The 14137-nt window shown below is 47.7% G+C and overlaps 1 long non-coding RNA gene across 1 annotated transcript; it reads right to left on the bottom strand.

The window, feature by feature from the left end:
- Nucleotides 1-4080: 4080 nt before the first annotated feature.
- Nucleotides 4081-12830, bottom strand: LOC112835331 (uncharacterized). Its single transcript, XR_012379950.1, has 3 exons — nt 12610-12830; nt 11669-11939; nt 4081-9381 (listed from the first exon to the last, which is right to left on the bottom strand). It is a non-coding gene; the product is annotated as an uncharacterized lncRNA (long non-coding RNA).
- Between the last annotated feature and the right edge of the window lie 1307 nt (nt 12831-14137).

Consider the following 14137-nt stretch of genomic DNA (forward strand, 5'->3'; position numbering starts at 1 on the left):
GAGTCCAGACAGCAGACTCCACACTACAGAAATGACACAGGCCAGTGGCTTTGGCCCTTTGATTTTGTATGCAATAAATTCATATGGGCTGATTTTTAAAGGGAGGGGGGAGAAAAGATAGGAATTAATGATGCATATCCAATCTAAAAGATAGTGTTATCCACTTTATTTTACTACTTGTGTTTCATTTCATTGATTGTGCCCTATAATCTTAAGTCACATCGGCATATAAAATGATGAATATAGCAGAACATGAGACTTTACACAATAAAGTGCCTCGTGGCACAGCCTGTCCTCTCCAAGCCGGCCTGCATGCTCCCCCGAGCGCAGGCGTGATTGAAAGCCCGGCCACCATTGCCCATCCCTGCGGTCAGGCGCCAGCTTCCTGAGAGCAGAATTCGGTGCCCGGAGGGGGGCAGGGGGCTCAGGACAGGACTCGGACTGGTCAGAAGGAACCGCTACGGGTTCTCTCATTCATACGTGCACTCATCCATCACACGTGTCAAGGTTGCCCTGGGAAATCAGCAGAACTCCGGGATGCCAAGCTGTGGGCTACAATCAATGCAAATAGACCAAGGTCTGAAGTGAATCCAAGGGACTAGGGAGGTGACTCCACAAAAAGACGGAGACCTGCTTGACCCCAGGGGTGACAGGCAGCACACAAGCCCCTTCCAAGGTGCTCCAAGCCTGACCTCGAACAGCCGTCGGGGCTCTCTGACAAGCCACGAGGGACCCCGCAGCACCTCGCTGCCATCACCGGCGGTGTCTTTGGCTCGCGGCACCGTGACACGTGGTGCAATTCAATGACAGGGGTTTGGGCCTGGATTGAGCTGAAAAGCAGAACCAGAAATGTGAGCGTTCACTCCTTTGTATTTTCTAACTTCATGGAAAATTTCCAGCTATGAGAGAGCCAAGAGGAGTAAGACTAGAGCTCCAGACGAACCCCCGTGGTTTAAGTGCAGGGTGTGGGGACGAGAGGCCAGTGTGCCGACCCCGGCGCCGACGAGCAGCCCCAGCGCTCGGGGGACGTGGAGGCAAGGGCCTGGCGGGGGGCCAGTGCGAACTGTACACCTAACTCCGCGTGCGGTAGTCCTTCTGTTTTGTTCCTGCAAGGGTTTTTTTGTGGGGCCTGACACCCAGGTCCCATGATGCAGCAGTGAATGCCTTCCACCGCACGGGGGACAGTCCCCGGGCCCCCGCTTCAAGACCCCAGGGCCCTAGCAATTCCCTCCTGCGTTTGTTGTAACCAAGCGAGTTTGGGCTCCGTGACCCGGTCTCCCGCCAGCCGTCAGTCAGAAGCCTGCTGGCGGCCCCTCCCGCCCCACCTTGCAAAGCATCGAAGTCCCCGAGAATTATCAATTGGCTTTCTGGGACACCTAATGACTTCATCAATAACGTTTCCCAGTTCCGAAGGTCACCGGAGAAAGGAAGGCTGTGGGAAGCGCCCCGGCCCAGGAGGGGCTGCGTGAGCTCATACGAAGGGTCACCACTCTGCTCCTGGCCTCGTTAATTGGCACTTTGGGATCAGTATTAATTGAGCTGCAACAGGAAGATGAGTGGTTGACGGTAGGAGCCCAGGACGCACCGTGCTGTCTGCTGGATGTGTATGGCCACCGCTAACATCCTCAGAGCAATAATTCCATTTTATGTCTTTCACATTTAATAGCAAATTCGCCATTTAATCTTTAAGACAGAAGTTACTTATTCTCAATCTACCTCTCCTCGCACTGCTATAATCTCATGCCACTCACACTGGCCGGTGGCATGAAGCCCATCACACTCCCAAATCAGGCCCATTTTTTCATTAGCTCATATCCTTCCTGAGGTGGCTCCTTTCCAGATGGCTGATCAGCAATCAACACTAGTTTGTTTCAATCAGAACAGCACCCGTAACTTCTCATTTAAAAACTGCTCCTCTCGAAGCACATTAGCTGGAGGCAGAGCAGGGGGGGCCCTGGTGATTGTAACAATGGGTTGGTTTTTTTTTTTTTTCCTCTCTCTCTCTCTTAAGAAAAAAATGCAACTGAAATCCAAAGAAAAAAAGAAAAGAAAAATTGCATACATTTGCATACCACCCCATGGATCTCAATGCAGATTTAGGTCTCTCTTAATTGCTCCTGCATGTAGCATCCCCTTTGAGTTAGGAAGGGAATTAATAAATCTTATTTTCAATCTTGGAACTAGAAGCAAGGGGGTGTGTCCCTTATTGTGACCCACGGACCCAGGAACTATTTGCATGGTTCAAAACATGCCCATCATTGTATGCCAACATCTAAATTTTAGACATTAATTTCATTAACTTTTACCTCTGGGGAGAGTTTTTGGTAAAAGAATAATCAAGGCTCTACCATCATTCTTTCCTAGAGAGACAGAAGGAGAGTGTGGAATTCAGGAAAGGCCACCCGGCGAGGTGCTGGGAAATGCGGAGAAGCACATTCAGAAGCCCCTTCTCCACCCAGGCTGTCAGTCTGACTCCCTCGGTCCTTTGTGAGCCAGCCTGGGTTTCACCCGTGACCCTGCTACACCGAGGTTAAGCATGAACACTTTTCAAAGGCTAGTTCATCCACACTGGGAAATGCTGAGTTCAATAACAGGAGACTTTAAAATGATTTTCTTATCTTGCTCATCCTTTCTGTATTTCACTTGGGGAAACGCAACATGGCCACACACACACTCAGAAATCACATTTGTCATGAAGGGAAAGGGACAACTTAACATTCCATCCCTGGTGAGTAAATGCCATTGTTTATTAGGGAGGGTTATGAAAATTTATCAATGTGTTCACAAACTGTAGGCCACTGAAATTTAACTTTGGGGTCTTTGTTTATTCATTATTTATGAGCTGGAATTGGTAATGTTCCCTAATTCCATTCCTAAAAAGTAAAGTCACAAATTGTTTTGAATATATAGTAACCACCAAATCCCAGGAGATACACTGCTAAGTGACTATTGTTTCCTTCCAAGGAGGCATATTGGCATGTTTCAGCACTGTTGTCTTTGCTCAAAATATAATTGGAATTCTTATTTTGGAACTGCCCGTGTGAGAAAAATCAAAGATGCGTAGAACCGTACAGTTGAAAATGGTCTCTTAGATGGAGTCGTCCAAACCTGGCGATGACAGAGCTTGATGTTGCTGCAGAGCTGGGTCAGGGTGAGCGCTGGCCGAAGGTAAGAGTGACACTGGCCCTAACTCCCCAGGTCTAGGGCAGGGGTAGTTGGCAGAGCTCCTGACTGAGCATGGGAGACGGCCGGCAGGCCGGGCCACAGAAGCACGGCCCCTCACTCTGCCCTTTGTTCTTTGGGGGCCACACTCTCAGTCCAGAAAGGGAATATGGCCAGACCACCTCCCCTGGTGGGACGAGAAAGGAAGGGACCTCTTCACGCACAGGTGACGTTCTCATAAGACTCTAAATTGAGCCCCCTTTTGACCAGTAATGCTGATGTTCAACCAGTTCGTCTGACAGCTGCTGATTTTTAACCCTGCAATCAGTACTGTTTGTTTGTTTGTTTGTTTTAATTTCCAAGATTTGGAAACTTTGAAGGAAAAGAGAAAAAGAGTACTACCAATAAATATACACATTTTTGGGCTATGCACCGAATTAGGCTCTTTTACACCATTAGAGGAGGTATGCGTTTTTCTTGTGTCTTACTGATATTGTTGATCTTTCAGAGGAAATGTTTTATAAATAACTCCTCGGTCCCCTAGGCCCCAGCTTCACACAATCTAGCACTTTGGATATACCAGTGTGGAAGGCATCCGTAAAATCAGAGAGAAACTTAGAACAGTAAAGAGAGGAGAACAAACCACAGCAATTCCGGCTGCCATAATCACACTCTTGAGTATTTGCTGATGCAAAGCTGCCTAAACGCTTCCCTCAGCCATGTCCATGCAGGTCAGTGCTGAGGAGGCGGATAGTTGGCGTCAAGGTGGTGTGCGTGTGACTGCTGAGACCCTGGGGGAACCAGCAGCGGGGCTTCAACCAGAACCTCAGGTCTCCCACGTCCCGATTCGGCCGCACGTAGCTACCTCCCAGGACTGGTCCTGCTCGCATTTGTGCGAACCCATCCTTCGTGGGGGGGAAAAAACAAGAACAAAAACAAAAAAAGATGAGGAAAAGAAGGAGAAAATGCGATAATAGCTTAGTCCTTCATCTTATTTAATAATTATCCATAGATGGCGCTTGGCTTTGTCACAAGTCAAAAGGATCCATCTTCCCGGGGACATCCAAAGGGACTTGCCACAGATTCTGAAGGCAGTTCCTCCAAGAGGATAAAGAATATTTCGGTTCAGATTCAGCACTCTATTAAAAACCTGCCAAGCAGAGAAACTCTTCCACTCAGATGAGAAAACCAGAGCCTACCCACAGTCTCCCAGTTCATAGGTGGCAGAGCCAGGATTGGGCCTATTCTGGCAACGCAAAATCATCATACCTATCAAGGTGATTACTTTGGAAAGAACAACCTTTATTTGGGGATGTGGGTTCTGTGGTGGGCTAACCAGTCTATCACTTACGTCCAAGGCAGAGGAAAATGTAATACAGAGGAAGACATGGCCTTCACTTTCCAGAAGCTGCCATGGTGTCCCACTTTGATGGTGGTCCCACGTTGAGAAGATGAATGTCTATGAAATTACCTGCAGTCTGAGCACATAGCTGGAGGGCAGTTCACATTCCCACCCACACTAGATGCCTCATTTATTTGTTCAATAAAAAATTAATTGGTTAGCACACCAAGTCAACCAAAAATAAGCACTACTTCCAAGAGGTGTGCACAAAGCCCAGCAGGAGCAGAAAGGGGGTATAAACCGGATAGGGGATCAGAATGGATGTCTCAGAGGACCCCACACACCCGTCTGAAAAGGTCAGCAGGAACCGGCAAGGTGCAGGAGAGGCTGGGGCATCCATGTGGGAGGGGTTGCGTGTGGGAAGGAGGAGGGGCACAAGCACCCCAGGCTTGGGGATTACTAGAGGACAAGCGCTTTGGTTTGGCTAAAGCAGAGCACAGCCCAGGCAGGGAGAGCTTCAGCCAAGGCGGAGCCAGGAAGGGCCGATGGGCACCCAGCAGCAGGGGTGGTGTGTGCCGAGCCATGGCTCCGACGGCACCTGCAAGAGGGTTCCTGCTGCCTCTCCTTCCCTTCTACTTGTCCTCCTGCCTGAAATGTTTGCTTTCTCCATGCCCCACCCCCCACATACGCACCCACTCACCTCTCCCTCATCAGCTTTCAGGATTTGCCCAACATCCTGATGCATCATCGCCTGTTGTGAACCCTTTGAACTGACCTGGCCTTGTTTCTCCCCTAAATGTACCATCGTGTCCTTACCCAGACCTCACTCAGCTGCGTTGGTCCCACCTGGTAGACGGTGACCAATGGCAGGACAGCAGTTCTCCCCTCCTCCTCCTCTTCTGTGTCTCCTCTTTTGTCTTCTTTTTGGTTTAGCATGGTGCGCACCATGAGTGAGTGGTAGCTAATAAATTTTTCATGAATGACTGAATGAATGAAATTTATCCTAACGCGATAATGAGCAGCTGAAGACTTTTAGGGAGGACGTAACAAGATCAGATTTGCTTCCTTCTCCCCAAATCTGGAGAAGAGGGGAGGTAGGCTCATTTATGTGTTCTTTCATTAATAAATTAATCCACTGAACAAATATTTGTTGAGACTCTACTATGTGCAGAGCTCGGTGCTCAGCATAGCGATACAGTGAGAGGCAAAACAGAAATACTCCCTTCCCTGATGGGGTTCACTAGATAATCAGGGAGAGAAACATTAGACCAAGAATCACTCGAACACCCAAAACATTATGTGGTTTCTGTCCATTTGGAAACAATAGATGAACGTGGAAGAAGTCGTTCTTAACAGTTCATTGAGTATCACCTATGTACTAAGGATTATTTTGGCCATGGGCACTTAGCTTTAGCAAAGCCCGTTTTGACAACACATCACTGCCGTAAACCCCAAAGGATGTGGGCCTGACAACTTGCTATATGCCATGCCGTTTCCAAGACAGCAACGTTTCATGACAGGAAAAAATCTGGAAAATTTTCCGGTGATTCTCTACATTGACATGACTCCTGGGCTGGAAATCATTAAGGACGAATTTTGGAACAAGGGTACGTCCAACATGCACATGAAACGGGACCTTCCTCCTTTTCTGGATTGTGTGCAGACCTGAAATTGGACATGGTCCCTCAGCATCTCAGACTTGGTATCTTCTCTCGGACTTTTCCTAAACAACGTGCCCACAGACCAGTGTGAAAAGAATCACATGGCCATCAAAATTCATTAGGGATCGTTTACTACCAAGAAATGTGAAATTTAGCCATTTGTCGGACCTCTGTTACAAGGCACTTGTGTGTGAGCAAAGGCAAACACGGCCCAAGTAAGTGCACGAAGAAGAAACAGAGACAAGCATCCACGTGACAGTGCTTTTTACATCCTCATGCAACTTTTTGCAAATACAATTCTTAATGAAACAACCCAGAAGTCCTTTAAAAGGAGTTCTGAAATGGAGTGTGATAGCTCCCAGGAGCAGAGGGGGGAGAATCTGAGGACCTGCTCCAAGTCTGGCCCTGACACCTCCTTGCAGTTTGACCTTGAGTAAATTGCCCCCTCCTCGTGTGCCTCCCCTTCACCCAATCCGTAAATCTGAGCTTGGCAATGACCCTTCCTTACCTCACGGGTAAGCTGGGAAAAGAAATGAGATAACACTTCTGAACTTACGGGAAACCTGGAGAGCACACAGAAAAGCATGACAAAAATGATTAAGAAGAAGCTGGGTTCCTTGAACAAAGGCTAAAAGACACTCAAGATAATTTAGACTAAATAAAAAGAGAACACCAAGGAGTGATTTAATTGGTTGTCTTCAATTTATAACGGTGTTTATGTGTGGATCTTGGTCTCTTTCTCTTTCTCTCTCATGCTCCTTCTTGCTGGCACGTGCTGTCCCCCTCTCCCAGCCCTAGCGAGCAAGAGGCACTGTCCTTACCTATCACTCACCCCCTCCCAACTCAACCAAACAATTAGCCTCATGACTCTGCTGGACCCTGAATCGAGGTTACCTACTGGAAAGTTGCCTTCTCTACCACCTTAAACTCCCTTCGACCTCTGGCATGTCTACTGACATTGATCTGAAAATCCCCAACCTTGTATCCAATTTCGAGGCTCCTGGGCCATCTAGAATTGCTAGAATAAAATACAGAATCGTGTAAAGTTGTCAGACGACAAAATTCGTATTAACCTAAAAGCAATCCTTATATATTCCTCCTCACCCACTCCTGTAATGGCTCCTTCAGCAACAGCCTGACTTGAGCCTGACTGAAAATATTCAGACTATTAAGGCCACTGATAGAGAGAGAGGAATCCAGAGAGGGGACATGGGGAAATAATGTGAAATGCTACCATAGCCATCACGTGACCAGCTCATCCTAAAACAACGTGAGGATGAAAGACGCTGAACCCAGAGCATTGGACAAAACATTATAATTTAGATCCAACCCTCTGAACTCTGCAAAAAAATACGAGAAGACTGCCATCAACGAAAGAGATGAAAGAAAATGGAGAAACTCCACTAGAAATGCAAGAGTTCAGCTCAGCCTCCAATTGTTTAAGGAATGCGATAATGAAGAAATTGACCTACTTGCAAGAAGCAAATAAAAAATATTCATCTTCCCTATCACTCACGTCATCTGGAGCCGTCAATAGACAGATAGACAAAGAGGAAGATCAGGCTGCCTCGCATTCCTCATAATGAGAACCACTGGTCACACTGGAGGGGCTTCCATCTCTTTATTATCTGAGAGTTGCCAGCCGAGCAGAGCAAGCCATTATTCCTGTCATTCATCAGTCATCAATAATTATTAGAAGCCCAGTGAAAGCTGACTGGCACCTGACTTGACATCAAAACTTGGCCCTCCACTGCTTATTCATCAGTGATGTCAAGGGTGGAACATGGCAGTTTGAGCAGGAAGGAATTAGTGAGTGGGGCCTTTGATTTGGAATCATAAATCCAGGTGCTTCAAGCCACCACCTCCGCACACAGTAAATCAATGTTTCTCAAACTTCGGTGTGTTCAGGAATGACAGTCCCTTTTTGAAGTGCATGTTCCTGGCCCCCACTTCCAGACCTACTGAACATCACTCTGAATTATTAACCAGCACCCAGAAGCACTGCAGTGAGCACTCGTTCTGCTGGTGCATCCTTCTCCCTCAGGGATGTGCTCAAGGCATGCAGACGGGGAAACCCCAGAGACTGGTTCAGTTATCACAAGCCAAAACACTCCATTCTTCTAAGAAATATGCTGCCGCAGTGTTTCACTGAATCCTAGAGATGCCTGCATCCTCCAGTCCCCTCATCACTTGAAGCCCTCATGGATGTTTCTAGAATGAGTATTGGTACCATTCCAATGCATATGCACCTTCCCAGTTGATTTTTGGTAAGTCCACATTGCCAGGGCACTCTGAGACCGCCAGATAGACGCTGATGGAGAACGATGGCCGCCTTGCCCCTCTACACACATTCATTTTCCTTCCCTCATAAGGAAGCATGGCCATCAGCTCTGAGGTGAAGCCAGAAGAACGTCAACCCACAGCGAGGTGCGATGCTCACACATGGAACTCATTTCAGTGGGGGGGTCATTTTTAAAGGACATGTGGAGGCCACCCTTTCAAGATTATTTTTGACAGGAATGGGTTAATCTCGTCACCTTTTCTGTTTTTGTCCCCATGCCCGGGTTGTCAAGGAGGTAGATAAACATGGTGCTATTTTCCGGTTTTGTTTCACTGTCTGTCAGGAGAGTAGGCCAATTTCATACCATTTGCTGCTTTCATTACCGTCTCAAGATTGTCACAAGAATTGATAAATTTCAGACTGTTTTTCTTGTCCTCATTACAATCTTAAGGTTGTCATGAGAATAAATTGATTTTGTGCCATTTTTTGTCCTCATTACTGTCTTTATCATGAGAATGGCTTCGTTTTGAACCATTTTTGTTCCTGTGGCCATTTTCAGCATGAGAGAAGGGATTCCTTAGTGGGAAGGAAGAGACACCACCTCAGATGCTGATCTTCGAGCAGTGAGTCCTCATGCACGACTCAGGGTGAGGCGGGCAGGGAGCACCACCCTGCTCGTGAGGAGTTTCCTGTTGTGATTTTTGTGACCGTGATGTGATTGAGGAAAACAGAAGAGAAGCAAAATCCCATCTTCAGTTACTGATGCTTGCATTATGTCCTCCTGTGGGCCAGAGAATGTTCTAGATTGGCCCCAGAGGATGTCCAGAAGGGAGTGAACAGGTAATCCAGAAGAGGAAGGGTACCGCGGAAAGCAAGGTCCATTAGACAGAGGGGATGGAGGCTCAGATGGAGGAGCTTCGACAGGACTCTGTCTCCTGAAGCAACAAGTTAAAATCATTCATTCCAGCAGCAACTTTCTTGTTAGAAGTGAGACGACAGCACATAAGCATTCCTCACACATTTGACTCTCCAAAAATACATAGCTATCCCCAAAATATGCTGTTTCCTTTATTGGAAAGATCCTAATAAGCCCAAACTAGATGGGAGCAAATAGGACCATCTTCCTTAAACACTGAGTGGAGGGCTGTGTGTCTGAAGACAGAGCAGAGCAGGCCCCCAAATAACACAGGTCCAAAGTAACAGGAGACTCACTATCTGGAGCTGGAGCTTTGAGGAGCTTGCCAAACTACAGATGTCCTTACAGCTAGAATTTAAGAAGGTCAAAAAAAACCCAAAAAGAATTTAAGAAGGTCCACTTGGTCAGTGGGCAAACATATTGGAGTAAGAAAGCAAGAGTGAGCTTAAGGTTGCATCAATTGTTTCTGTTCATTTCTTTGACCAAATTCAAATCAAGCAAACAATTTTTATTTGCTTGCTTTTTTTATATAAAATAATCAATTGGTTGACCGAATTAATGATAGGTCACAAACTGAAGACAGGAAGAGGTTTATGTAAAGGATATTTGGATCAGGGAGAATAAATGTATTGCGTAAATATGTGTTTAAGGACCTCTGGGCCGCTTGGAAGGGGACAAACGTCGTAGCCTTTAACAGGGAAAGAAGGATCCATAAAGTGGAACTGTTTGGGTAGTAGGGCCCAGGGGCAAAATTGCAGCTCAGATCAGAAAAACCCAAATATCTGTTAACAGGTGCGTAGAAAAAAAAAAAAATGCAGTATATGTGCACAATGGGATACTATTCAGCTCTGAAAAATAATGAAGTGTGACAGGCTAACACACGGATGAACCTCAAAAACCTTCTACTGAGTGAAAGAAGCGGGCACGAAAGACCACACGAAAGATCCAATTTATAAGAAATGTGCAGGATAGGCAAATCTGCAAAGACAGAAAGTACAGTCACGGTTGCCTTGGGCTACTGGGGAGTGGGGGGAGGAAATGGGGAGTCCTGGGCGGACAGTTCTTGCGGGAGAGGGGGAGGCGAATGATGGAAATGTTCTGAGGTTAGACTACGGTGATGGTTGCGCAAGTCTGTAAATTTACAAAAATCCGTTGAGTTGTACACTTGAAACAGGTAAATGTCATAAAATACAAATTGTACCTCAAAAAATCTGTTTTTAAGAAGTAGTTTAGAGACTTCGAAGTGTTTTCCCCAGTAGACCACGGATGTGGCCAAAGTAAGGAGGAGTTTGGGGAGGCTGGGGGACGATCCACAGAAATTGATAAATCAGTTTGTTTTTTAAGGGAAGAGGAAGAACAATCTCAGAAACACGTGCCTTGTGAAGACATCAGAATAAACAAGCGGGGGACTCCGGGAGGTTGAGGAGGGTTTCACTGATTAATTAATGGGCAGCAGATGAGCAGGAAGAGACATGAGAACGAAGTGTGATGAACATGAGAACCTTTCCCAGAGAGGAAATCCTGAGTCTGCAGCAGTGAAAGCGGTGAAATGTTCTAGTCACTGAGAGAGGAACATTTTATTCTAACCCCGGAAAAGTGAACTCATCCCCTTTCAGGTGACCTTGACACTGGCAGGCTGGGCATCCGAGAATCCAGGGGAGCTGGTCTGAGATACTTCCAAGCACCGTGGCAGTGAGGCGCTGAAGGTCAGGTGAGCAGAGAGAGAGAGAGAGGCACAGCTGGGCCTCCCAGGAGGGCCACCTGTCCAGGGAGGACAGACTGAACGTGCCAAACTGCTTTCAGAAGCCCGGGTCAGGAAGCGGGAGGCCACGCAGAGCTTTGGAGTCGCAGGAAAGAATGAAGGCAATGCTAGGGATGGAGGGGCTCCAGCCCTAGATCGCCGCGGCGGCGGGGACCAGACACAGCCTTTCCCTGGTGTGTGGCCCTGGTGCTGGGCCCAGCTGGATGAGGAAGAGTAAAACGGGTTGAACATGATAGAATTTCTGGACTGTACTTAACAGGCCAGGGAGTTGTCATGGGAGTGCGTGTTTCTAAGTGGCAGGAAATGCTGAATTAGGGTCTGGGGAATAAGGAGTCTGTCCCCAGGGCGCAAACCCTCCCCAACTGGCGCTGTGCTGGCCTGAGGACTGGATCACCCCTGCCCCTCCCCCTCCGGCCTGTGCCCCCAGGGGAGGCCCTGGCCATGCCTCTCATGGGCACCCGTCCCAGAGGCCCACACCCCACACCCCCCGACTGCCCGACGCCTTCAACCACCTGAGCTGAGTGACTTTGGAACGACTCCTTGCCTTCCATTCATTTCTCTGGGCAACTGTGCATGTTTAGGTCTCTTCTTCAACAAATCGTGGAGCTCTTTTTGCTATCCAAGGGCTCATGTGATGTGGGAGGGTTTCTAAAATACATCCCCTCATGCGCAGTTGTCCTGTTAACCTTGGAGGCTTCACGAAGAATTGGAGAAGCCAGCGCATTGTCCCCGTGCCAGGGGGGGCTCCCCCCGGCCACCTGCCTTTGTCCCCTTGAGAAGGCGGCCGGCGTCTTCCCAGGAGACAGGAGTCAAGTCTGCAGCCCAGGAGGAGACGCACTTATATCAATGATAGATAAATCCCAGCTAGAAATACAGGTCCCTGACAACCTAATCACTGAAACCCTGTCAAGTAACCCCTAATTTTGAAGCAAGTGGTTAATTCCCAGCAAATTGATTTATGCACTGTTTGAGGTTTGGCGAGTTGTGTTGTTCAACTGTTATTACCAGGAACTCGGCTCTGCCTATTCATTTAGAGCATTGACACAACCCAGTGCATCTCCCAAGAAAATCTCCTTTGTCAGCACATCCAGAATTTGCTAATTAAATCAACGATGACATTATTCACTATCTCAAGAAAAAAAAAAAAAGCCCTCCTTCCCCCCCCCCACCACCACCACCACGCCTGTTCTTCCTCCCACTCCTTCCCTTCCTCTCTCCTTCTCTTTAACTCTGAGTTTCGTCAGCACCAAAAATCTCAGAAGTTTATCGAGCCTTTCCTGGACTTCATTTTGTCTGCCAGCAACAGCACACGGATTACTTCCCTCTGTTTAATCAGGAGTGTACACACACACACACACACACACACACACGTCTGCACACACGCACCCGCACGCACTCAAGCACACAGGCACACAAGCACCGGGCACTTAATCAGGACACAGCCACAGAGCTGCCTTCCGGAAAAACCACGCTGATCCCAAGCACCTCAGAGCCCGGCTTCTTCGCTGTACACCGGAAGTGTGGATTTCATTAAAATGAGAGGGTTGGCCGCCTCCACACGCATTGTCTGTCCTATTCCAGCTGAAGCGCACTCCAAACACAAGAAGGACAGGCTGTCCCCAGGGCTCTATAATTATGGGCCCGTGATGTCTCTGCTTGTCTCTGGGCTCCAAGTCATAAGGAAATCTACAGAAGGAGTGGAATGAGCCGTGTCACAAAGCCAAGAAGTTTTAGGTCACGTTTTCCCTACGCTGGAGTTTTCGTTTTCAATTCACAGAAATGAAGAAGTAAAAACAGGAAAAGGTTTTGGACCCTGTTTTGTTTTAATAACAACCCCAAAAAAGGCTCCCCTCCTGCAGATAAGAAGTAAAATGAGAGTGAAATCAGAAGCAGAATAACAAATCCTCAGAATAGTATTATTTCTGTAGTTTGTTTTTTTAACAATAGCCTTACAATTTCTATTTCTTAGCAGGAAGTAGGGGATTTTTTTTTATAACGTTAATTGACTAAGAAGACCATAGACAAATAACGTGAGATGCCATGGGACAGGGCCCTTGATATTTTGAAAGGTTGGTGTGGTTTATGGGTGCAATAGCTGGGCACCCAACTGACCAGGCTTGAGGAGTGTGTCTGCTGGTGTACGTCTTCTCCATAGCCTTATCTGAAAACAACCCAGACGTGCTCTGGTTAAATTTACTCTTCTGGGTCAAGGTTTAGACCTAAAATGCAAATTTTACCTGAAAGAGGTGATATATTTACAAATAAGGGGAGCCTTAAAAAAACAGACCCTATATCAGACAGAGTCCAACCAGGGTCAGTAAGTAGTAGAATTACATAAAAGCCAAAGAGGGGACATCGAGGCAGCCTAGAAATCTGCAAAAGCAGAAAGCCATTACCTCGGGAGGCTGGAGGACAAGGGAAAGGTTGGTGTTGCCCCAGGGCCGGGTGGAGTGACCACAGAGGCTTCTCCCCTGGAGAACTACAGCCACAGAGGAGACCCGGCTCAGGGTAGAGAGGGGGAGAAATGCCCAGGCCTCTCCCTCCCTTCCTTCTGCCCTTCCAGCTACCCCTCTCCCGCCCAGGCTCCCAGGGGCCACACCTGAGCCCAGGAAATGCAGCCTACAGACACAAGGCGGTGCAGGGGAGAGTACGCCACGGTCCTGGGGGCTCCCCACGGAAGGCGTCAGCAGTGGAAGGGAAAAGATCCAGCTCCACGAGCAGTTACAAGGTCCTCAGTGCAAGTCCAGACCTCTACTAGGTGCTAGGAGTTGGAGATGAACCCACTGTGAAAAGAGCTTTAAGAAAGCACCCATAGACAATCTATTCCACCTCTCAGAGCCTTCATGTCTTCTTATGTGAAATGGGTCAGCAATGTCCAACTCACAAGGAGCACGTATCCCAACACTAAGCACGTGGGAGGTTTCTTACTTTCCTCCTCCCCAAGTAGCTAACAATCTAGCACGACATACTGGATGTTCTCAAAGAGGAAAATGCAGCATGCTTTTGACTCCAT

Source organism: Callorhinus ursinus, unplaced genomic scaffold (genome assembly GCF_003265705.2).
Source record: "Callorhinus ursinus isolate GAN/ISIS: 27379988/994484 unplaced genomic scaffold, GSC_fseal_2.0 scaffold11, whole genome shotgun sequence".
Taxonomy (NCBI): domain Eukaryota; kingdom Metazoa; phylum Chordata; class Mammalia; order Carnivora; family Otariidae; genus Callorhinus; species Callorhinus ursinus.